At 36.8% G+C, this 26,409-nt stretch overlaps 1 protein-coding gene and 1 long non-coding RNA gene across 6 annotated transcripts in view; one reads left to right on the forward strand and one right to left on the reverse strand.

The window, feature by feature from the left end:
* Window positions 1-26,409, forward strand: part of FNDC3A (fibronectin type III domain containing 3A) — a 155,186-nt gene that overhangs the window by 52,669 nt on the left and 76,108 nt on the right. The window lies entirely within an intron of this gene.
* LOC113920599 lies at window positions 439-23,778 on the reverse strand. The gene is made up of 4 exons (XR_003519319.2): window positions 23,681-23,778; window positions 21,827-22,097; window positions 14,960-15,023; window positions 439-1,798 (listed from the first exon to the last, which is right to left on the reverse strand). It is a non-coding gene; the product is annotated as an uncharacterized LOC113920599 (long non-coding RNA).

A 26,409-nucleotide genomic window follows, 5' to 3' on the forward strand; every position in this document is an offset into this window, starting at 1 on the left:
ACCATTAATTGCAGTTGGATAACCAGACTTTGAATTTTAAATAACTTCTATTTTAAAAGTTAATTTATAACTGTAATTTGTGAATCTCCTCCCTTATAAAATCAATTAAACTGATTTTTATGTGGTAATTACCCCTTCAGTCAGGATCAAAAAAAAAAAAAAGACTAATTTTTAATGTGCCTGTAGTACTAACAGTCTCTTAATAGTAGGAATTGACTACCATGTGAAGGTATTTTTAGGCAGGGACACATTTCTCTGCTTCTGTAGGAAAGGGAGACTCCTCTCTGAATGACAGAGTAGAGGAGTGGAGACTTTGTTTTTAAATTACTGGGCAGAGTTTTTAAAAACACAGGATAGGATAAGGGGAACCTGAAAGAAAGTAAAAAGCTCTCTCCTTTTTATGTTTTTGTTTTTTTAAATTAAAAGATGGGATGAAGGTGGAAGGAGTAGTAGTGAACAAGAGACTGGGGTGAAGTTTTTGTAAAGACCGGTGTGCCCCCACTCCAAGCAAGAGAAGACAGGATAAGAAAAGACTAATGACTCCTGGAGCTCATCTTCTCCTTTTCTTCCCCTTTGCTATCACTAGTTTCTGTTATGTGGCAGACATCTTCCTGAACTAGTTCTAGAACTAGGTAAAAGTTAAGAGTAGAAATAGAAGCAGAGGCAACAGATAACAAAGTCTTAAGGGAGGAAAATCATATGCCAGTGAGGCTCAGAGTAAAATAGGATCCTTGGCTCTAAGGCTATCAAGTTAGGAAAACTTTTCTCTTCACAGCCACTGTGACCAATAAAGAAAACCTCAGTAGTAAAACCTGAAAACTGAGATAAATCCAGTGTAAATTAGTAAATATTTGAAATAAAGACTATTCTTTTTAAAGGAGTTTTATTATCTGTCAAGAATTTATAAAACAGAAACTAGGTTGACAGAAATCACAGGGAACTTTAGAGATCTAGATGATCCCCTTATTTAATTGAAGTTCATAATTTGTGAGTTATAGCTAGTTATGGGCAGAGCTCAATATAATACTTTTTCTACTATAACATACTTCTTGGAAAGACAAATTGTTAATTTTTTTTTCTTGAATTTACTAAGTGTCTCCTGAGGTATACTCTGCCAGCTATTGGGGATTCAAAGAAAACTAAGACACAGTTCCTGTCATTCAAAAACACAGAGTAGTAGGGAAGAAAGGGAGGAAATTAACAATTGTATTACAGTATAAAAAGAACTACTAGAGATATGCACAGGGTGTTGTGGAAGCATAGGAGGGTTACCGTGATGCATAGTGATATGTCAGGAAGAAAATCTGTCAAGGGGAAAGTATATGTGACCTGTCTTTAAGGACATTAGCAAATGACAAAAGGATCTCAAGGAAGCATTTTAGACAGAGGAAACAGTATACAAAAGCAACAGAAGGAGAGAATAGCTTAACTTTTTTGAATAACTGCAAAGAGATCAGAATTGCTAAAAAAAAAAGGTTATATAAAGGGGATATAGATGGAAATGAATCTAAAAATGTAGACAGATCTTGAAATGGCTTGACTGTCATACTAAAACTTTAACTTTATTGCAAAGGTAAGGAAGAGCCATTGAAGGAGATTACACCGGAGAGTTAACATCTAGTTTACAGTTTGGAAAGATTGGCGATGTCTTTATGATGTACTATATGCTGGCTAACTGAACATAATTTAAAAAATTAATTAAGAAATAAAAATAAAAAGATTGGCGTTGTTTTCCTTCCAGTAAAATGGAACAAATATTCTTCTAAATGCAGTGCTGAGCTTCTCTCTTCTTCCACCCCTAAAAAAAAAAAAGGAAATAAATAGTTAGGAGCCAAAAACAAGACTTTTCAATATTTGTTTTTCAAAATATGTTTCATATGTATAATGAAAAGGATATACTTTGTTCATTGGATTTGATCATTTTTTTATTGTTCCATGGCATTTTTTCTGAGTCTTATCCAGAATCTAATGTCTGTCTTCCTTTACTCCTTACCTTATTTCATGTCCTTTTAGATCCTACACCACTCTTAAATATCTAAAAGTATAGTTCCCTGCCTTTTACAACTTTCCAGTTGCCATTCTCCTCATTGGTTAGGTTTATTTATACTGCATGATTCTGACCCATACCTCATTTTTGCCATCCTTAGCCATTACTGCTTTCAGCACAAACACATTATTTCTTTTGAAATCAAAGTATGATCTTGAATCTTTTTTCTGTTAAAAGGTATTTTGACACTGATCTAACAATTTGATGTTTCTATGTTTTCTTCGTGAAGTGCTTTAATAGCATTTCAACAGATTGTTTTATATGATGATAGATATTATGAAAATTCATCCTTGCCTGGTAATTGTATGTAGGAAAGTAAAAATATATTGAATGAGTAAATCTTCAGGTTTAATATTAATAAATTTTTGTAATATGTGCTAAAGACTGCCCTTCTTAGTTTTGTTTTGTGGGGAAGTATGAAGAATAGAGAATTAGGCAAGTTTTCTGAATTTCGGTTACAGGGAAGGTCCTGGAAGCATATTTCATAGAGAGTATGTGGTAAACTCTTTAAGATCCCTGTTGTAGAGCTGGCTTTTAATGGTGATAAATTGGTACCTATCCATCAGACATCATCTGTTCTGTAAAGTGTTTGCAGAAAAGGTCTTTTTTTCAGTTTTTCTCCTCACCTACTTCTCGATGCCCATACAGAAATAAATGAGGGCAGAAATTACGTTTTACATATGTTTTACATAGAGAGTGTTTAATTAAGTTGAATGAGGAAGAGAAAATACTAATGTTTCTTGACCATTTTCTACATGCCAAGCAAATGAAATATATGTAGGCAAACGGTTTTCTCTAAAAACACTCCTTCTTGAAAGGCAGGTATGGCTCACTTTTTTTTTTCTTTTATGACTCCTCAAAAAGAATAAGTAGGACTAAATAAGAATTTAATAATTAAATATCTAGTGGCTTTGCATTGTTAGGGAACTTCTACTTTGGTGTGATTCCATGCTACTCTATGCAAAAGAAAGTTATAAAAAAGTGAAAAGAATATACAGACCAGAAGTGCCTAAATTTTATATGCTCTGGTCCCTTCAAATTACATATTTTAGGAAGATAAGCAACAATATTGATGATTGTTTAATTTTATTAACCTAATAGGAGAGTAGTTAAGCACATGGTACCTGGCTTTGAGTTCCAGCTCTATCATGTACTATTATATCAATCAGGTTATAGTAATCAATTTAGTGATTATTTTTACATCCTGTCTTACACTTGTTTGTGTAAATAGGGTGTGTGTGTGTGTCCATCATATAGAATTTGGAACATAATTAATCATAGAGATTATTATACTATGCCTTTTTGGACATACTATTTATATCTGTGTAATCATAGAACCCAAGACCTGCATCAGACATGTAACTCCTAATTATGCTGATCATGTATTAACCAGATCTACATTTTAATGATATATTTTGCAACATTGCTTTCACAATTACATTTCAACAACAGTGAAGACCTTATATTTGTCATCCATTCATTCATTCAGTATTCAGTAAAAGACAAGTGTGTAAGCTGGCACTCTTTATTTCCTCAAACTTACTTGACAGACTTTCTTATATATCTTTATATATCCTATGTATCTTTAAGATGAAATGAAATTAGGTTACTGGCCCATTGCCAGTAAAGCTTTGTCTTATGTTGTATTATCCAGGACTTTGTCTTCTAGGGCTCTCCTTGACTGACTTTCTTTCTTTCTTTTAGAAGTCTTTTTTTTAAAGATTTTATTTATTTGAGAGAGAGAGAGAGCACAAGCAGGAGGAGGGGCAGACGGAGAGGGAGAAGCAGATTCCCCACTGAGCAGGTGGGGACTTCATCTTTCAGAGCAGGGAGCCTGACTCAGGGCTCTACCCCAGGAAATCATGACCTGAACCAAAGATAGATGCTTAACTGACTGAGCCACCCAGGTACCCCTGTCTTTCTTTAGTCCAAAGCTTTGACACAAATGGCATGTTTATAAGATTTTCAGGTGTCAGAAAGTTACCAAGGACAATTAATAAATATCAAGCTCAAGAGATCAGAATATATTGAAATTATAGGTCAAAACCAACAGGATAGGGCGCCTGGGTGGCTCAGTTGGTTAAGCAACTGCCTTCGGCTCAGGTCATGATCCCGGAGTCCTGGGATCGAGTCCCACATCAGGCTCCCAGCTCAGCGGGGAGCCTGCTTCTCCCTCTGACACTTTCCCCTCTCATGCTGTTTCTCTCTCTCTCTCTCTCTCTCTCTCTCTCAAATAAATAAATAAATAAATAAAATCTTTAAAAAAAAAAACCCAACAGGATAAATCTAATAGGAATAAATACAAAGTTTTACATTTTGGTTTGAAATTTAGTTGCCCCGGCAATGTACAGATGTGTATTACTCAGAGTTCCTTTTTGAAACAGACTCTTGTCTATTAAACACAAAAGGAATTTCTTAAGATGATATTGAGACTCTTCCTCTTCTTTCCTGCATGATAGTTCAGTCCTAAAGCCATTAGGTGGTACAAAACAATATAGACACCTGTCATAGTTCATAAAGTTGCCATAACAGTATACCAGGGACTGGGTGACTTATAAACAACAGAAATTTATTTTTCACTATTCTGGAGCCTGGAAGTTCAAGATCACAGTGCCAGCATGGTTGGGTTCTGGTGAGAGCACTCTTTCAGGTTGTAGACTACTGACTTTTTGCTGTATCCTGGAGGAAGGGGCAAGGGAGCCCTCTGGGTTTTCTTTTACAAGAGCACTAATCCCATTTATGAGGGCTCTACTCCATGATTTCATCATCTCCCAATGGCCCTACCTCCTAATAACATCACATTGGGATTAGGATTTCAGTGTATGAGTTTGGGGGGAATACATTTAGTCTATAGCAACACTGCATTGATAGGAGTGGGGGAGATGAGCTGCAGTCCTCCAGAGTGCGATGTCAGAGTGTAAATTGGGTAAGGAGTTCATCACATAGGAGAAGAGCCTAATTCAGAGAGTCAGAACCCAGAGTGAGGAGAGAATTCACACAGCAAGGTGTCCTGGTATAGGGACTCAGAGTCTAAGCAAGCTAATGAGAGTATCATCAAGAAGGGGTGGCCTGGTGTAAGGTGTAAGAATCTCAGCAGGATAAAGAAGTCACCAGTACGGTTGGGCAGCCCAGTGTAGGGAATCAGTGCCAGAAAAAGGTGAGAGTACCTACATGTGAAGACATCCTGATGTAAGGAGTCAGAGCTCAAACAAAGTGAGAGGTCATCTGTGGGGAGGGGTAGGCTGACATGTGTTGTTAGCGCTCCGGTAGGGTCAGACCATTCACATGCTGGAGGTGGTCCTTAGGAGATAGTCAAAGCCTGAGTCAGGTAAAAAAGACATCCATACAGAGAACAGCCTGCTGCTGAGTGTGGAGGACCTCCACAGAGTGACAGCCTGGCATGGGGTGTCATAGCCCCAGCAAGGTGATGAAAGTGTCCATACAGTAGAGGCAATCATCAAGAAGAGTCAGAACCCAAGCAGTGTGAGGGCATTTATGGGATAGGAGGTGACTTGGTTTGAGGTGTCAGAGCTCAAATTGAGGCAAGGAGGATATCTACATGGGAGGTAGGGGTTGGGTCCAGCAAGGAGAATCAGATCCTGAGCATGGTGAGGAGGGTATCCCTCTGGCATAGTAGGAGATACAGAGCCCAAGGAAGTCCCCATCCACACATGGCAGACAAGCCTAGCATAGGAAATGAGAACCAGAGTGGGGTGAGGAGGGCATCCCCATAGAGGAATAGCCTGGTGTGGATTATCAGAGCCCAAGCAGGGTAAGGAGGTAGTCCACATGGTGGACTGAGGGGTAGAATGGCCTGGTATGGGGAGTCAGAGCCCAAATGCAGTAAAAAAAGAATATACACAAAAGTGGAGTGGGTAGTCCAGCACAGGGTGTTAGAGCTTGTATGTGATGACGTGGAGCCAAGGAGAGAAGGACATCTACGTAGAGGGTTATGGTGCGGGGGGAGGTGGAGCAGGCTCAACAGGAGCCTGAGTAGGATACGGCCATCTGTGCTGGGAGACAGAGTAGAGTTAGGACAACTTCGCCAGGACAGGAATAGTAGGATTGATCCTTCTGAGGGAGAATTCATGCCTCTCTCCTACTTGCTGGTGATGACCAGCAATCCTTGTAATTTCTTGGCTCATAAAGGCATTGCTTTAATCTGTTTCCAGGGTCACATAGCATTCTCCCTGTCTCTCTGTGCGTTCACATGCCCATCTTCATATAAGGATACCATAATGGATTAAGGAGCCACTCTGCTCCAACATGACTTCATCTTTCATCTTAACTAATTTTATTTGCGGTGACGCCATTCCCAAATAAAGTATTCTGAAGTACTGGTACTTAAGCATATCTTTTTTAGGAGATACAATTCAATCCCTAACAGATAGTAATAAGGTATCAGTGTTAATTTCTTGGTTTTGATGGTTGTGTTGTTATATCAGAGAATGTCCTGATTTATAGGAAATGCATATACTAAAGTATTCCATAATTGCTGGGTCATCATGTCAGCATCTTTCTTTCAAATGGTTCAGGAAGAAAGTTCTTTGTGCCAGCTGGACATGGAACTTTTTCTTTTATAAACCTGTAATTGATTCAGATTTTTTGAGAATGATTCAGAAAATGATATTCTGTGTCTCACAGAATCTTTGGGAGGACTAGAGAACTAGACTCAAGGCTAAGCTTCAGAAACAATGCCCCCAAACCATGCTGTAAAACCTGATCAGGAAGGCATCATCAGTGCCAAGATTATACCTGTGCCCTTTCTTCACTAAGAACTCTATTACCTGCTTACAGCACAGATGCCACTTCTGCAACAAGAATCTTGTGCTACCCCACCTTCTAAGTTATCAGCAGCCATAGGACCAGTGTTCTTTACCCTTGCACCAAGGTGACTCCTCCAACATAAAAAGAGGTTTCATATTCTGTGCACCAAAACAAACGACAGTATCCATTACAGTGCAAGAAAGGAAGACTTAACTTTATGAATAGAACTTGTTTATTTTAGTAGAACTAGAGCTAAATATGAGTCACATATTGAATCTTGTTTGCAAATGTGAAAACAAATGAAATCTTAGACTGCAAAAACAAAAATATAAGTTCAAAACAGATGGCATATTACTCTGGTTAGATGGTATCCTTTTAACATATTTGAAAGAAGTATTGACAGAGATTGAACCTGGGAGGGTAATAGGAGAGCATAGAGTCAAGAAATTATTCTTGTAAAAGACTATAAAAATACTTGAAAGATGTTTAACCTGGAAGACAGCTATGACTTAAAGATACTGTTCTCTGCACCTTTAGAGGGCAAAATTTAGACTAACAGGTGAGAGTTGCAGGGAAACAAATTTTGACAGGGAAGAACTGTCGAACATTTATGGCGCCATAAAAATGGAGTCATTGCTTTATTGTACCTGAGTCCTGTCACTGTATGTGCTCATGCACTGGCTGAGTGGTACTATGAAAGTAATTCTTGCATAGAAAAGAAGATTGATTAGGTAAACTCCAATATGTATTCTAACTAAAGATTCTTTGATTCCAAAATTACTTGTTAATTAAACTGAGATCTCTTTAGTTAATTCTTGGAATGAGTACACCAGCTGAGAGTCTTCAGTTTAACAACGATATCTGTGCATGGGCATATTTCATAGAGTAGTTGAGCTAATGAATGGTTATTCCTCAAAACAGACCTATGAACAGGATGCCAATTAGTTAATTTATTAATCTTCATTCTTAATGAAATAAACACTTGAAAGAGACACTTGCACCAACCTTCTGAATTTTATAAGGGCAGGAACAATGATGCTGTCTTTGTCTTGGTACGTAAAACCTTGCTTAAGTCAAGGGTTCAGGGATTATTAGCTTCCTTCTCTTTGGTTTCCTTAATGATAGGAATTGTCTCTTTTCCATTTCTGATTCTCTGTGCTAAAATAATGCCTTTAAGTTAGTAGGCATGCTGTCAATATTTATTGAAATTAAATGCTAAAATATTTTTAAGTATATTGGTATACTCGTTTGCCTTGCTAACTATTATATACTAAAAATATACTTTTATACTTAGGGGTATTTAGTGCCTCAGAGTCTTCATATGTTCATATGAACACCAGTTAAGATTGTAGAGTAACATAGACATGTTAACTTAAATATGTAAATAGTGAATCAAAGATAATGCCAGGAATCTGATCATTTGACCATCCTGGATTTCTGCTTATTTTCTTACGATCTGATTCCTATGTGTAGAAAAAGTGTCAAGGTGAATTCAGGTTTGTTGAGAAGTATTAACCTTTGCTTTCTCGTATCTCACCTTACTTACATAGGGAAATCCAGTAACAGAACAGTCTCAGAGTGTGTTGACTCTGAGGCCCTTCACCCACTAGAGTTAGTATGTGACATCAAGCTCCCCCTCCAAGTCCTGCTGTTTTCCTTTTTGCTTCAGGTGGCTGTGAGCAGCTTCTCAGTAGTTACTGATATTTTCTCACCATTGTTGCTGCTGATGTTGCTTTCCATTCTGCATGGGAAACCCCAGTGGGGATTATTTGACTCTTGTTTCTTTTACTGTCAACTCATTCAAGAAGTGATTAGCACTGTTTCTCCTGGGGCAGTTATTATTGACACTTCTGTTCCCTTTTTTCTTCTCTCCATGTTGCTGCTGTTCATCACTGCTTTTCTGTTTTTACCTTGTCTCCTCATGCCCTCATCTGATTCTTCCTCCCATTATAGGGTTTTTGAAGTTAAGGGAAGGTTAGTCCCAACCAGTAAGTTCCACTCTGTCCTTTTCTGTGTGTTCTGGGATCATGGTGAGTATGACCAAGTGTCTATCTTCGTTGCAGTTAGTCTGCTCTTTCATATTTGTGATCTCCTTTGCGGAGCATTTTTTAGCAAGTCTCCTGAACTGATCCAGATGATTTTTGAGGTCTTTAATAAATACAGTGTTTTATTAAATACCTATAAGCCCTGTATCCCATTAATCCCAACTCTTATCTAAGAGTCCGTTCTCTGCCCCCTAAAAGTTGGAGTGCCTGGCCTTGTTCTTCTTTGTGTTCTTGTCTGAATCCCTTATGCCCATCAGATCTAATCAAAGCCCAAAGCCCATCTCTCAGAATGTATTTGTGGCGGAGGAAAGAGGAAGATGGAGTGGTTATGCAAGTAGGACTCCTAGTTGATTTGCTGTGATATCCTGGAATCCCCAAGACATGTATACAAACTATACCTCAGCCCCCATGACTCTTGTTGGATATGTCAGGCATTTGATATTAAAAATACCTCTGAAATTTGTTAGAAGTTAAATGTCTATTGTTTTCAGTATCCTGGTACAGTTAGGATAATTAGCATCATGAAATACTGGACCTATAACTTTTCTTCCTAAATTCACAACATTAGAACTTCAAAGAAATAACAAGGTATGTGAATGAATTAATGGTGCGTTGTAAAAGCACAGGTCTGGGAGTAAATCAGCCTGGGTTTTAGGAACATTGGGGTGGAAGTTATAGGAAAACAGATTTAGCTCAGTATGAGGAAGAACTTTGTAATAAACAACTGTCAAAAAGTCTCAGGAGTGATCAGTTCTTATCCATCTTTGTAGGTAGTAATGCATATGCTGGCTCTTCACTTGATGGTGCTATTCGAGAGGAGGTTTAATTTCTTTTGAGTGGATGGTTGGAGTTGATGCCTTTTAAAGTTCTTCCCAAGTCTAAAATTTTATGATTCTGTAGGTTTAGGTAGATTACTTAAATTCTGATCATGATTTTGCACATATGGGAAATGAGGCTGGGCAAGTGCAAATTTGATTCAATAAATTTCCATCAGCTTTCAAGTTTTTAGGTATTTTTAACTCTGCTAATATGCTATATTTTAAATATATTTTAATAATAGATCAATATTCCAAGAGTTTTTTTATAAGACCACTTACTATCTTTGGCCCATTGACTTTCCATCTCTACAAATCTGACTGAACTTAACCAAGTTCTTTAGGTTCTATGTAAATTATAAATAACTCAAGTAGAAACCATATGTAGTAGATTCTTTTTTAAGATTTTATTTATTTATTTATGAAAGAGAGAGAGCCCACAGAGGGAAAGGGGGAGGGAGAAGCAGACTCCCTGCTGATCAGGGAGCCCGCTGTGGGTCTCCATCCCAGGACTCTGAGACCACGGGGACTACGAAGGTAGATGCTTAACCAACTGAGCCACTCAGGCGCTCCCCATCTGTAGTAGATTCTTATTCCCATATGAGTATGCATTATTTTACAGTTCAGCAAACTAAACCATGGAAAGGTAGGTCCTTTATGTATTACTTAGAAAATCTTAACCACTCTTAGAAAATGCTCTAAAGCATAGGTGACTATTTTTCATACTGGTGGAAAATCACATTATTATATTAAAGACTTTGCCCTTTATAATTCCTCCCCCAGGATGAAAAAACATCAGTTCTAGTAGAGAGGCTTAAAATACTAGTTTTGAAACATTAATGAGTCTTGTTTGTGAAAATGAATCATGGCAGGTCATCCATTCATTAATTCAGCCCATCTTAGGTTCAGTGAGTGACTATGACTCATCCTGAGTACATTGTATAATAGTCCCAGGTTGTCCCTAAAACCTGTTTAGTGCTACTTTTTGAGAGAAACTTTATTATATATGACTTAGTTAAGAGAAAATTGCAACATTTATGCCAAAAAGGAAAATATAGGCAAATTCAGTTGTCCTCAATTGTTTATGTTCCTAATGAATAAAATATCACTGTTATATTCTCCTGGAAGTAGAAAATTTAAACCAGTTTAGTGAGTTCTGATAAAATATGTGACAAAATCTTGATTAAAAATGTTTCAATGGGGGGCGCCTGGGTGGCTCAGTTGGTTAAGCGACTGCCTTCGGCTCAGGTCATGATCCTGGAGTCCCTGGATCGAGTCCCGCATCGGGCTCCCTGCTCGGCAGGGAGTCTGCTTCTCTCTGACCCTCCCCCCTCTCATGTGCTCTCTCTCTCATTCTCTCTCTCTCAAATAAATAAATAAATAAAAAGTTTTAATGGGTTATGACAAAAGGAAATTAAGACCCAGAAATACAAATAGCTTGTATTAACTTTTCAGTGTTTATAAACATGTTGCATTCTGATACTTTTTATATTGGTTAGTGACCAATATAAAATAGTGACAAATATAAAAAGATTCTATCAGGATCTATGCCTTCTCTGAACTGGTCTCACAAAGTGGTATTTTATTAAATACACAGAAATATGGATATAATATGTTTATTTTAGGTGCAGTTCTCTCTCCTTCAAGTGACCCTGATTTTCCTTTTAGGAAAGAAGCCACTTGTTAAAGGTAGATTATGAGGTGGAAAATGAGGAAGATAAGAAAACCAGATTGGCTTATGATGGAAAGATTAGACAATTTTAAAGGCAAGAATGAAAAATGAATTTGGATGCTTTAAATAATTAGAGTCAGAAATAGAAGAAGAGCTAAAGAATCATTAAGCAGATCTTAAACTCTTCAGAATGACATATCTAGAACAGTTTCTGTTTAGTTTGATTTTTAAAGCTACCTTTTAATATATAAATGGCTGTACAGTCAATATGTCTAAGTAAAAGAAAATGGTAACATGCTTTCATGAGGGAGAGGTAGGTTGGTTTTTTAAAATTAAATGACCATTTAATTTTTTGTTTAAAAGTATTTACTACATTCCAGGTAATAGAAAATTAGAAATAATGTGCTTTCTATAGAAGAAAAATTTTGCTATCTTAATTTCTCAAATACTTTCTTTTCTCTGGATCATCATATGATTGGATTTTTATTAGAATCAAATTTTCATTGGCCTTCGGTTAGAATTAGCATCATTACTTATTTGCTTAGGTTAAAGTTAGCCTAACAGACATACTGTCTTTACTGAACATTCAAATTTCTTTAATATTGTAACATTTTTAACCTTTAATATCTGAAACAATTAAGGAAATGTGTAATTATAATGAAGTCTATTCCTGGCACTATGTAGGCACTCAGTAAATATTTGTTAATTGAATAAATGACCTCAGTAGATAATTATGTGCAACATATAAGTAATCTCTTATTTTTTTGTACTACCCATATTTTTCCCTGAAATACTTTTTTAAAATCTCATTTCATCATGAAATGACTTGAAAACTGAGGCCAAAGGAATTGTGTTTGGGCTATATTGATTTCATTTAGCTTTGTACATTTTTGCTTGACTTCAGAATTCTCATAGCATGGGAAAATAATCCACAACGGGTAGTAACCATGGTGATTCGCAAAATACCTCTAGAGAATTACTGTGTCACACTTTGTGAAGGTCACCACCAACCTCTGATCTGGATTGCTGATATGAGTGGGCTTGGTTCTCATCAAACTTAACCTCTCCCTCAGGATTTGACACAGTATAATATTCCCTCCTCCTCGGAACACTCTTCTCTTGACTTTTTCTTTTATAGTTTACATATTCTCCTGATTTTTTTCCTATATCCCTGGCAACTCCTTCTCAACCTTTTTTGATATATATTAAGATATGAGTTTGGGGCGCCTGGGTGGCTCAGTCGTTAAGCATCTGCCTTTGGCTCAGGTCATGATCCCAGGGTCCTGGGATCAGGCCCCGTATCGGGCTCCCTACTCAGCGGGAAGCCTGCTTCTCCCTCTCCCACTCACCCTGCTTGTGTTCCCTCTCTTGCTGTGTCTTTCTCTGTCAAATAAAAGAAAATCTTTAAAAAAAAAAAAATGAGTTCAAAAGAATGTAGCATATAAGTGAAATAAGCCAGTCACAAGAGGACAAATGCTGTATAATTTCTCTTAGTCAGATTCATAGAGACAGAAAGTAGAATGGTGATTGCTAGGGGACCAGGGGGGAAATGAGGAGTTACTGTTTAATGAGTACAAAGTTTCAGTTTTGAAAGATAACAAAAGTTCTAGAGATGGATGGCGGTAATTATTTTTTTTCCCAATGGTGGTAACTATTGCACAACAGTAGTTTTAATGCCCCTAAGCTGTGCACTTGAAAATAGTTTAAATAGTTAATTTTATCTATATTCTTGGAATATTATGCAGCCATTAAAAAAATAACGAAATCTTGCCATTTGCAATGATGTGGTTGGAACTAGAGGGTATTATCTAAGCAAAATAAGTCAATCAGAGAAAAACAAATATCATATGATCTCACTGATAATGAGGAATTCTTAATCTCAGGAAACAAACTGAGGGTTGCTGGAGTGGTGGGGGGTGGAAGGGATGGGGTGGCAGGGTGATGGACATTGGGGAGGGTATGTGCTATGGTGAGTGCTGTGTATTGTGTAAGACTGATGAATCACAGACCTGTACCTCTGAAACAATACATTTGTATGTTAAAAAAAAAAAGAAGATAGTAGGAAGGGAAAAATGAAGGGGTGAATCGGAGGGGGAGACGAACCATGAGAGACTATGGACTCTGAGAAACAAACTGAGGGTTTTAGAGGGGGAGGATTAGGGGATGGGTTAGCCCAGTGATAGGTATTAAGGAGGGCACGTATTGCATGGAGCACTGGGTGTTAACACTCAAATAATGAATCAATGAACACTACATCAAAAACTAATGATGTAATGTATGGTGACTAACATAACATAATAAAATAAAATTTAAAAAAATTAAAAAAAAGAAAACATAGAAATACAGAACAATGAAAAAAATTGATCTATATTTTAGCCACAATTTTAAAAAAATAAGTATTAAAAATTTATTTTCATTTTTACAAAAAAGAAAAAAAAGTGTAGAAGATACCTGAAGGCAGAGTTTAAATGATATGGTAGGCAGAATTCTAAGATGGCCCTTAAGGTCAGTGCCCCCTGTTGTACACACCAAATGTAATCCCTGGGACCATGAATATGATGAATTTTACTTCCATAATTAGGTTATATTATAAAAGTCAGCAGTGCAGTTGACTTTCAAGAAAAGAGAGATGATCTGGGCTGAACCTCACCTAATCAGATGAGCCCATAAAAAGGGACTGGGCTCTTCTAGAAGTAAGAGATTTGGGAAGGGGCCATGTAGCAAAGAATGTGGGTGGCCTCAACCTGAGAGTGGCTTCCAGCTGACAGCCAGCAATGAAATGAGGGTCTTAGTCCTACAGCCACAAGAATCTAATTCTGCCACAACCACGTGAGTTTGGAAGAGGACTCCAACCTCCAGATGAGAACATACCCTAGCCAACATTTTGATTTTGACTTTGAATCCTAAGCAGAGAACCCAGTCACACTATGCCCAGACTTCTGAACTACAGGACTGTGAACTAATAAATGGGTGTTTTTTAAAACCACTAAATTTGTGCTAATGTTTCACAGCAGTTGAAAACTAAGGAAAATAATATGAACTTTTTTTCTCTCATGAATTATAGTTCACAGGTAAGCAGTTCATGCTTTTATGGAGTTCTCTGCCCCAAAGGTAATACAGGGACCCAAGTTACTTCTTGCTTGGCCTGCCATCCCTAGGATATTGTGCTCATCTGCATGAATCAAGATGGCTCACCACCATGTCTACGTCCCAGACAAAGTGGAAAAGGGGAAGAGGAGAGACTTGAGGTATACCCTCTTTCTTTAAAGACACACCCTGGAGATTGTACAGATCACATTCTCATTGGCCATAGCTTATTTGAAAACAATACTGGAAGGTAATGAATAAATGTCCCAGAGTACAAAAAATAATAATAAATCTTGAAGGATCTTCCAAAAGTAATTATAGTGTTTATTTAAGGGGTGGTAGTGCATGAAATGGGGAACAAGGATGGAATGAAAGTTTCCTCTCTATACTTTTTTATATTTTTCATTTTTTGAATCTTGTAAATGTACTTCCTATTAAAAATAACATTTTAAACAAATAAAACAAGGCTGTATATAAGAAACTTCTACCTCCCTTCTTTCTTTTTACTCAAAAAATATTTATTTACCTTTGCTCAGCAACATTTCACCTGTCCCTCTGGGATTGGTGTCTCTCTATTCTTATTCTTTGTCCTGCAACAAGATTAGATTTTTGAACTTTATCACAAGATTTTGGCCCAAAGGAGGCCATGTCAGACATATATATATGACATACATATATATATATGATTAAATTACATTAGGTATTTTTAAATGTTTGATACATTCAAATATATATATTTTTTAAGATTTTATTTATTCATGAGAGACAGAGGCAGAGGCATCCCCTTTCAAATATATTTTATAGTAATTAATAGTAAAAGGTCATTCCACTTTTCTTGTCATTGCATGTGCACAGTATTGTAACTACGTTTTAGGCCATATCAGTTTTCATTGGTGACTATTTATAGCAGAACCTTACTACCATTCAGAAGTTGAGAGCAATTAGTACATTCTGGATTTGAAATATCTATCTTGACAGTTCACTTGCTAATAAGTTGAAAACTAGCTATATGAAGCAATTACCTCTTAAGTGAGATGGAGATAATGCGATTTGATCAAATCTGCCTTACTAGACGTGTGAACTGGGGAAATTGTAGCCACGTTAGAGAACTGAGCTTCCTAACCAGACGTGATTAAAAATTGTCATGAAAGGGGCGCCTGGGTGGCTCAGTCGGTTAAACACCTGCCTTCGGCTCAGGTCATGATCCCAGGGTCCTGACATCGAGCCCCACATCGGGCTCCCTGCTCAGCAGGAAGCCTGCTTCTCCCTCTCCCATTCCCCCTGCTTGTGTTCCCTGTCTTCACTGTGCCTCTCTCTCTGTCAAATAAATAAATAATTCTTAAAATAAAATTAAAAAATTGTCATGAAAAATCCATCTAGGCATGTATTACACCTAACTGAGTAGTTTTATGGTCTTTTAAGAACATTAGTCCCACATTGATTAGGACCCAAATTTAGAACCCTGAGCCTAATTTTCTAGGCACTCCATCCCTGGTTCCAACTTTACTTCCAGCTTTACTTACAGAAATCTTCCACTCCAAATATTCCAGGATTAATAGATACCTTAGTCCCTACATATTTCTTGCTGATACCACCTTCATATCTTTGTTCACGTTTCTTCTTAGAAAAATCACACAGGAGCATGTACACACATATCTGTCTTCTCATCTTTTGGGGAAGAAATCTTCATCAATTGGCTTTAAGATATTTTTGCTGAAGATGATATTAGAGTGAATAACTGTAGGCATAAAAGTGTGTTTTAAACTTGAACCTAGCAGAGGGTGTTCTTTAAAAATAACCTTTCTGATTGACTGAAAAGCAGAAAGCTTTTTTCCAAGTCATTTTACTGAAAATGTTTACACATTTAACCTTGGTAAAAAGATACAGAAAACAATTGAGAATCATTATAAACATTAATACTGATTGTACTGTAGTGTGGATTATTTAGAAAATTGAGTTGATAAATTACTTACCCTAGACTATAGTTTGGAGGTTCTTTTTAAACTCATTCTTTTATTTAGCAAATTATTATGAATTTAGTATGTACAGTCAACTATTGCAAAACTGCAAATATTTTTTTTTTTTAAAGATTTTTTATTTATTTATTTGAGAGACAGAGAGAATGAGAGAGAAAGCACATGAGATGGGGGGAGGGTCAGAGGGAGAAGCAGACGCCCTGCTGAGCAGGGAGCCCGATGCGGGACTCGATCCAGGGACTCCAGGATCATGACCTGAGCCGAAGGCAGTCGCTTAACCAACTGAGCCACCCAGGCGCCCCAAAACTGAATATTTAGTGATGAGTAAGATAGACCTTATCCCCACCCCTCACAAAGTTTACAGTCTCCTAGGGAAGACAAACAGTTAAGGAATTCAATATAATGAGAGAAGTGCTGTGATGGAAAAGAACAGGAAGGGTGTTATGGAAGCTCATAGCAGAAGCACCCAAATCAGTCCTGGGGTTAGGACACTCAAAGGATGCATTCCATTCTTTACTTTTTACCTCCCCAAGTGGAACATTAAAAACTCTTCTTAATTAGTGGCTTTATTTAATTAAGACTTGAATTTTTTATACATTAAGGATATGAACAGAATTAGCTTTTTTGTAATTAGGAAAAATACTACTTTTAATGAATACATATGCATCAAAAAAAATTTTGGCACATTTCCTTCAAGTGCCTGTCTCCCTGTATGGTAGGGTTACAGGAATTTTTCTTCCTTATACATTCTATATAATCTGATAATTTTGACTATCAAAATTATCAGTTATAATATTGATTATAATATTAACTGCTTAAATAATCATATAAGTGATGTTTTAGCCTCTTTTAAATTATTTAGTCCAACTTTCATTTTTAAAAATTTATAGATTATTTTCTTTAGAGCTGAGGCTTTATGCTCGTTAAGGAAAATGGTGGACCATATAATATATTTTGGTGCAGATAAGTGGATGTTTTAATTAGTAAAAACTAAAACGTGGGACTACCAAGCTTATAAGTACATAATAGTCTGACAATTTTTGAAAGTTAAGGGGCTAGAAGAAATGTATAAATTTGATATAATATGGAGCTGACTTAAAGAATTCTGACATTCAGAAGGACATATAAGAAACCTAGGGCAAAAAAACTTTAGATGTTGAGGATTTTGTCAACCCCAAAAATATATTAGTATAAGCCAGACTGTATTTATGGAGGAAGATATATTTGTTTGGATCCTCTCTATTTAGCCAAACCATTTTGTGAAGGGCTGCTAGGGAAAGAAACCAGTATTACTGCAGACCTACTTTGTGTTCTGCATACATTTTCCTAACCCTATGAAAGAATGTCTTAGAAAGATTACCTTCCTTATTAAATAAAAACCAGACTCTCTAAGTTAGCTTCAGTAGAAAGATATCCTGGTGAGAAGGGCAACTGAATTACAAATACAGAGATTTACCTTAGTTTAACCTTGTAGTAGCTACAACCACAATTTTGGACTCAAGAGAAGTGTTAATTAAGCATTCTAACAAAGGCATAAACCTTTCTAATTTTTGCCCAAAGCACAGCTGGGATAAGGCAAGGCTAGGATGTTCAGAGAACATTTATATATAAAGTTATAGAGACTACCATGAATTTACATAATGCTTGTGCCATCTACAGAGAGTAACCCAGGAAACAAAAGCATCCTTTTCTTATATGACAACATGTTGAATGTAATTTTTACTATTTCCCTAGATACAGAGAGATGGAAAAATCATTCTCTCTTCGAACTTATCTAGGACTCATCCTGACAATTCTCATTTCCTCTGTTATGGCAATCAATACAATTTCATTTCTTAGAAAGCCCCTTCCTATGTCTACAGAAGTTTGGCTTGTGCCCGGACTGTGACTGTGGTATTATATGAAGGCACATCCAGACACGTCGCCATTAACCATAAGAGTCATGCAGTAACATAATAATGGTGGTGGTAGATGATTTTCTTGCAGGTAATGTATTAATTGCTCTAAGTCTCCAGAGGTTTGCCAGTCATAATTTAAATATAGAATTCTGATCCCAAAACCTGTACACTAACATTTGAAAATGTTGATTCACTTTTAGAGATTAAATTTTAATCAAATCCTGTTTTTATTCTCTATGGATCAACAAAGTTCTCTGTATTCAACATCCCCTCCTGCTTCATTTTATCATATAATCTCTCACCATTTTTGGAAAATCCCTTCATCATTACAATGAAAGATCATCATTTCGATATTGTCACATTTTTAAGCATCTTAATATATTGGAATTCCTTACCCTTTTGTACTCAGTCTCCCATACTTAGACACTTGCCAGAACACAAAAGAGAATAACTAAATGCGTGTTCTTTTCCTGGAAAGAGAATTTGCCCTAAATGTCTTTTGCTGTCCTGAAGGACAACTCAATTCTTGACAGCCATTTGAGAAACTTAGACCCTGTCTCACAGCTGACTAAGGGAAACGGGCAAGTAATCCACAGTTAAAACAGAGCAAAATATGTACTATGATGGAATTAGGTATGCCCAAATATATGTGGGAGGCCAGAGAAGGAAAACCTAACACAGCTTGGAAGAGTCGTTGAGTGCTTCCAGGAAAAGTTGATGTGTAAAGAAATAGAAAATTTAGCCATGAGGAAAAAAATAGAGAAATATCTTAGAGGCAGAAGGAATCACCTGTGCAGAGGCATAGTGCACAGACATTAGAGGAGACCAAAAAGGTATGATGAGAAAGAGAGATTAGAGAACATTATACATACAGGGGTATCTGGAAATGAGACTAAAAATGGAAACATAGGCTTTGTTACAAATACCTTCATATGTCATGCCAAAAATTTTAGATTTTGGGATGCCTGGGTGACTCAGTCAGTTAAGCATCTGCCTTTGGCTCAGATCATAATCCCAGGGTCCTGGGATCAAGGGCCATATCGGGCTCCTTGCTCAGTGGGGAGCCTGTTTCTCCCTCTGCCTCTGCCTGCCACTCCCCTTGCTTGTGCTCTCTCTCTCTCTCTCTGACAAATAAATAATAAATCTTTAAAAAATTTTTTTAGGTTTTATCCTGAAAGGAACGGGGAGCCACTGAGGATTTTAAGCAGGGAAGTAACCAAAAAGAGTAGTAATAATGATGAGATATGAGGGCTCAGTGTAGGGGATGAGAATAGACTAGGATGATTTACAGTTTTCCCAGTCAGTTGAACAGAAAACTAATGAGAGCACCCTTTACTGTGCTAAATAATACAGAAGAAAAAAAGAATTGGTTTGGGTAGAAAGGTGGAAATGATGAGCATGTAAGGTTGAAAATGCCATTTGGTTTTATTGCTCTTGCTCATAAGAACGGCTTGGAATGTGTACTAGTCAGGATTGTCCAGAGAAACAGAAGCAATAGGATATACATAGGATATATAAGCAGAGATTTCGTATAGCAATTAGCTTACATGTTTATGAAGGCCAAGAAGTTTTCATGATCTGCCTTCTGCAAGCTAGAGAACCAGAAAAGTTGGTGGTAAAACTCAGTTCAAACCAAAGGCCTGAGAATCAGTGGGCTGATGGTAGTCCCAGATGTCAGAAAAGGAAAAATAAATGGTCTTCTTAAATGTTTAATATGGATATTCAACCTAACTCATAAGAAAATGCAAACCAAACTATACTGAGACACTGTTTTCACCTTTCAGATTGGCAGATACCAAAAGTTTGATAACTACTGGTAAGGATGTGTTGAGGAGAACATATATTAATTAGTACAGACTCAGATTTGGTAATGTTGAAAATGTAAATTCTTTGATACGGCAATTCCACTTCTAATAATTTATACTACAGATATACTAACACATTTATGAAATGATGTTTATACAAAGATACTCAGCATTGTTTTAATAGTAAAAGGTTGAAAATAACTTGAATGCCTATCAATAGGGGAATAGTTCAATAAATTATGGTACGTTGTTACAGTGAAATACTATGCAGCTATTAAGAAGTGAAGCAGCCCTACATGTGTACCAATATGGAAAGATCTCTAAGCTATATTATTAAGGTGCAGAACAGTGTATATAGTATACTATCATTTCTATTTTTTATTTTTTTTAATTTTTTTTATTTTTTATTTTAAAGATTTTATTTATTCATTCATGAGAGACAGAGGGATAGAGAGAGAGAGAGAGAGAGAAGCAGAGGGAGAAGCAGGCTCCCAAGGAGTAGGGAGCCTGATGCGGGACTCGATCCCAGGACCCTGGGATCATGACCTGAGCCGAAGGCAGACGCTTAACCATCTGAGCCACCCAGGCGCCCTCATTTGTATTTTTTAAATAAAGATTTCATTTATTTATTTGAGAGAGAGAGAGAGGGCACATGAGCAGGGGGAAGTGGCAAGGGGAGAAGGAGAAGCAGACTCCCCGCTGAGCAAGAAGCCTGATGCTGGGCTGATCCCAGGACCCTGAGATCATGACCTGAGCTGAAGGCAGATGTTTAACCAACCGAGCCACCCAGGTACCCCTATCCTTTGTATTTTTAAAAGAATATACATATAGTTGCTTTTATATGCATAGACTATCTCTGAAAGGATTTATAAAAAGCAAAGAATGGTTGCTTTGGGGGAGAAACTGTATAGCTGAGAGACAAGGTTGAAAAGGAAGGTCCCAAACCTGCAATTTAAATATCTCCAAAATGTTTTATGACCACAAGCTAAGAGCCTGGGAAAAGCCCTGTCTCCTACCTTTCTCGGCTTAACCTCATCATAAATGATCTAATAAGTAAGACTTTTTACTTCCCAGTCTGGTAATGCTTGAATCTGAAGAGAATGAAAGGGATATGAGGCCTCTATTTCTGTCTTTGCTCTTTTGGGTGTTTTATCCTCTCTTCGTAATCTTTAGCAAGCCATCAACACAGTGAGTTTTTAATCTCCTTTTTCCCATTTAAGATCATGTTACCTGGTGGGGACTTGCCCTGAGAAGGTTGGAATGAGTAGGGTAAAATAGTGGCCAACAGCAAATGATCAAAATTACATAAATCATGACAGAAAAATAAGACCTTATAGTCCAGGTCTTCTCCTGATGAAAGTTGATGTATAGTGAAAAAGTACAGCAGTGTCTTCAGTTATGAAACAGCATTTGGCTTCTGCTATGAAAAATCTAGATTTAAAGATTACCCTCCAAAAAGTATCACAAAGACAACTATTTCAGTAATTTTTATGTCTTCCAAATATTTCTTTCAGTTGATTAATAGTTTTTAAAAAACAAACCAACCTAAGAATAAGGGAGAACCTGTGCTTTTCCTTTTAAAAAAAACAACTTCTCATAGGAAACAACATGAAAGCAAGTGCCCGAGAGCATGGGAAAGGATCCTTGGCATGTTTTCAAGTTAGTCTGATTATGTCAGATTAATGATGATAGAACAAAAGGTTATTAAACTTACCTCCAGCTCTCATCTCCCTTCAGCTTTCCAGTTCTCCTGGAAAGCGATAGTCTTTGAGGAGAAAGAATGTTAGTGTTTAAGTGTAGAGGCTTAATTTCTTCCCAGAAGACCATACAGAAGGATGTGAACATTCTGTGGCAAGCCTCCAGAGATAAATTCTGTTCCTGTTAGGGGACAGGAGATCTCTAATTCAAGGTGGGCTAATGCAGGGAGAAGATATTTTGAAACCTCATATGTAGTTACTCATAATAAACCATCTTTTCCGATCCGTCTGTAAAAAAAAAAAAAAAAAATCTATTAAAAAAAAGCAATTATTTTGATGTCAGTAAAACTAAAAATAGTGAAAGCCCAAAGAAGATGACAGTTTAAAAGAGACTCTGAGGTAGCAGTAAATTGTGAGGCCACAGAATGTAGTAGTTCTGTGTAGCTCCAAATCTAAATGTAGATGTTATTTGTCAGGCACAACATGTTATATAAAAAGCTTAATAAATGGTGGCATATTCTGCAGAAGATCGGTCTAAAGATTGGCTACAGAGGCCATTTTCCAGATAACTCATGTGGCTGGTAGAACCTTAAGACGTGTTTTAAAAGGTCCAGACCTTAAATCACAGAAGCTGTGAGGAAACTTAAAGATAAATACAGAGTCAATGATGTGGGAAATCTATAATTAAAATTAAAAAGCTTAGCAATTATGTGAAAAGAACCTATCACAACCCTTTTTAACATCAGCAATTCTGATTTAATGCAGTCTGTGCATGTTGGATGACTGGTCTGCTCTGTCATGTGGGCATTTTTTTTTTTAACCGCTGTGGCCTTAATGTTTGATCCTGACAGGATTTGCGTCATTGATCCATATCACTGCCAGTGTGATGTCAGCATGTGGGTGTGCAGTTATTGAGAGATAGTTAATCTAATGTGCTGCAGTAAAACCCAAGCACTATTTCCTACTAGAATAACAAAGAATGATTCATCATTGTTCACATTAGACTGATACTAAAAATAGTGTTCACAGCATAGATGTACATTAATGTCACAGCCTTTGTAGCTTTCTAAACAAAAACACTGAAAATAACTTCTTTAGAAATAGGTACTTGATAAATACATCTCCTACTGCAAGTTTTTTTTATCTGTATACAGTTTAGCTTAGTGCTAAAGATAAATTCTAACCATGATATGTCATTCTTCAGACTTTTTCTACTTGGTGTGCTTATCACTAATCTAAATGCTTAGCAAATCTAATTATAGAAATTTTCAATTAGCTGTACACAGATAAATGAAATTACCCATAATTCTGAATCCTACTTCGGCCCCTAATTTAAGCAGTCTACTTTATCCAGCCTTAAAAAAGAATAATATATTTTCATGGAAAAAGCCCTTAAACATCTAAGCAGTGAATAATGACCTTGATCTTTTCTCTTTCTTCTGTAACTCTCTGCCTTATTCTGTTCCCAAATTATGATCACCAACTTGTTAAGTTCCTAGACTCAAGTCCTCTGCTAATTGCCTGCCTCAAGTGAACAAATGTTACCACGTGTTTTGTAGACTTATCAAATAGGCATCTACTATTAATAGGGTGACTTTATTGGTCCCAATTTGTCTAGGACAGTCCCAGTTTTACATTTGTCTAACCAGTTTAGCATTTGTTCCAGACTTTTCATTGTTTAACAGAGTATAATTAGTGGTTCCATTAATATAAGCTGTGATGCATCTAATCGACTGTCTGCCATTTTGTATTTCCAGCTTCTGCCATGATTTCCTCTAGCAAGCAGTATATCCATCTCTCGTTTTCACTTTAACCTATGATTAAATCTTAAAAACAACCAGAGTAAATGGTTTCTTTTTTCTGACCCTTACCAGAAGCAAGTCCAAGGATAGCCATTAAGGTAGTTAGAAGTGAAATAAAGTGTTCTTAGATATAGAGGGCTAGGGTCTGCTAACATCTTCCAGTCTCCTGGTAGTGGTGGCAACTGAGGAAGTATGTGATGCTGCTGCCCCTGCTGGCCACTTGGCATTATGAGGCCACTGGTTGGCGGTGACCAATGGGAGGCATACAGGTTAGATGAATGTAAAATACATGCAGGAAATAAAATCTAAATATCCCTGCCACAGAATATATGGGGAAAAAGATCTGAATGGTTTTGTCATTTATTGTATAAATCTATAACTGCTTAATATTGGCAGTACTTTTTTTTATTTTGCAATAAACCCTTTTGGCAACAGTGAACTAAAAAAAAAATCTAGGGTGCCTGGGTGGCTCAGTTGCTAAGCGTCTACCTTTGGCTCAGGTCATGATCCCAGGGTCCTGGGATTGAGCCCCACATCGGGCTTCCTGCTCCACGGGAAGCCTGCTTCTCCCTTTCCCACTCCCCCTGCTTGTGTTCCCTCTCTCGCTGTGTCTCTCTCTGTCAGATAAATAAATAAACTCTTTTTTAAAAATATAAATTTGGTAAAATATTCAAAAGAAGCATAGAGACAATTCAGTGAGTTTTGTTTGTTAGAATTTTGAAGGTATTATAGTTCCAGTGAAAGTATTTGGAGTGAAATATTTACACATTTCAATAAGAAAAAAATAGTACTAAAAATATCCTCTACTTAGCAGCATTGGCTCCCAGCTTACCAGATGGCACCTAAGAATCAGAGTATTCTCTGAATATAAATATCGTAGTGTTAAAATATTACAGAAAAGAGTCAATTGAAAGTATCAATAGTTTCAAAGTTATTAACCATAAAATATAACAGTTGCAGGCAGTTTTATGAAAAAATTAAAAATGAGACTATATTGAAAAAAAATTTTCAGTCATACACCACAGATACGGAATTAAGAGATGGATACAGCTCATAGATTGACTAAAATACATGGGTATGTACTGAGTAATTGCTCCGTTAACACTACTCTAATATCCAAATATTCAATATAAAGAAGTCCATAAAATATTCTTTAATATATTTGCATGTTTTTAATAAAGCATTTTATTTTTATAACATTTTTAATAGAACTCTTCATGTCCTTCAGTGTAATAAAAGCAATTTGTCAATCAATAAGGAATTATTCCAAATTATGTAATTCTAGTGATTTTTAGGCTGTTCTTTCACTTTTAGGAGTGTTCTAGATTGGATGGTGATAATATGGTTATCCTGCCTCTACTCTATTTTCTCCCTCTTGCATCACCAGAGCTTAACCAGCCTCAAAAACAAATCCTTATTTCTCTTACTACTAAGAGTTATTCCCAAATCCTTGTCTGTAGATTTAGGGACATTTCACCAGTCTAAGAAATGGGAAAAATTAGGATAATGTAGCGGCTCTTCATTAGGCTAAATTTACTTAATTTAAAGACTTTTTTTTAAATTCTGAAGTCCCTTCTGTTTTGAGGTTAAAATATTCTTTATGAATGATGCGATAATATATTAGACTTCCTTCTGTTCTTAATTTCTTCCTTCTTTCCCTTTTTTTTTAATTTTATTTACTTTTGAGAGAGAGAATGAGAGGGGGGAGGGTCAGAGGGAGAAGCAGACTCCCCGCTGAGCAGGGAGCCCGATGTGGGACCTGATCCCGGGACTCCAGGATCACAACCCGAGCCGGAGGCAGTTGCTCAACCAACTGAGCCATCCAGGCGCCCCCCTTCTTTCCCTTTAATGTCATAATTTAGCCTTATAAAAAGCTCATTACCTTAATGAGTCCCCAGAATTTGTTTTAAAATTTTACTGGCACATAAATCAAAACACTTGGGAAATACTGCATCAGAACACAGATATCTCTGTTCTGTTGCCCAATCTCTAGCTAATATCTAGCCTCTTCATCCAGCTGCTCTCAACCCCAGTCAATCCAAAAACATACCTGGTTTTAGGATGATCCTCACTTTGCTTTCTATTGGCATGAGCCATGTAAAGTAAAACTTTTATTAAGTTGATACCTTAGTTTAATATTCTAAAGAGGGAAATTATAGAAAAAGAAAATGCTATGTTGCCAGATCTGCAAGGTGACTAAGGCCCCTAAAAGGGAAAGAGGAAAAACATGGGCAAGCAAATCAGAGAGATTTAAAAGAAACAAAGTTTGACTTGTGCCCATAAAGTTATAGGTTCTAATTCTTTGGTCCCCTTATCTTCCTGAGATTATTTGTATATGTCATTGTCAGTTACTCCCCAGGAAGGGAGTCTTCCCATAGAGAACTTGATTAGTTGCAGATGTCACTGACCTTTCCTAGGTCCCTTGACTACATGGACATGCATCAGTTACAGTCTAAGCTGCATGAGCTTAACACATGTTATTTAGATGTTAATCCAGAACCTGTACCCCTAATACTGCCGCAAGAGTCAGGATCACAGTCATAGTCAATCTTTTGAAGAATTGGTTATATATTTGTAGAGGAGTAGAATGAGATATATTTCACATCCCCACTCTATTCATGTCTTAATGATTTGAACCCACTGAGTTGAATGAGTCTGCTTCTTAAATTTTCTAATATGCAAATGACCCAGACTGATTACAGTTTAAGAGCAGCCTTAATAAACACTGATCTTGTTTATTTATTGCCAGAAAGAAGTTTATAAAATGAAAGTCAACTCTTCCAACTTTAATTTGCCTC

The sequence above is a fragment of the Zalophus californianus genome, chromosome 3 (genome assembly GCF_009762305.2).
Source record: "Zalophus californianus isolate mZalCal1 chromosome 3, mZalCal1.pri.v2, whole genome shotgun sequence".
Taxonomy (NCBI): domain Eukaryota; kingdom Metazoa; phylum Chordata; class Mammalia; order Carnivora; family Otariidae; genus Zalophus; species Zalophus californianus.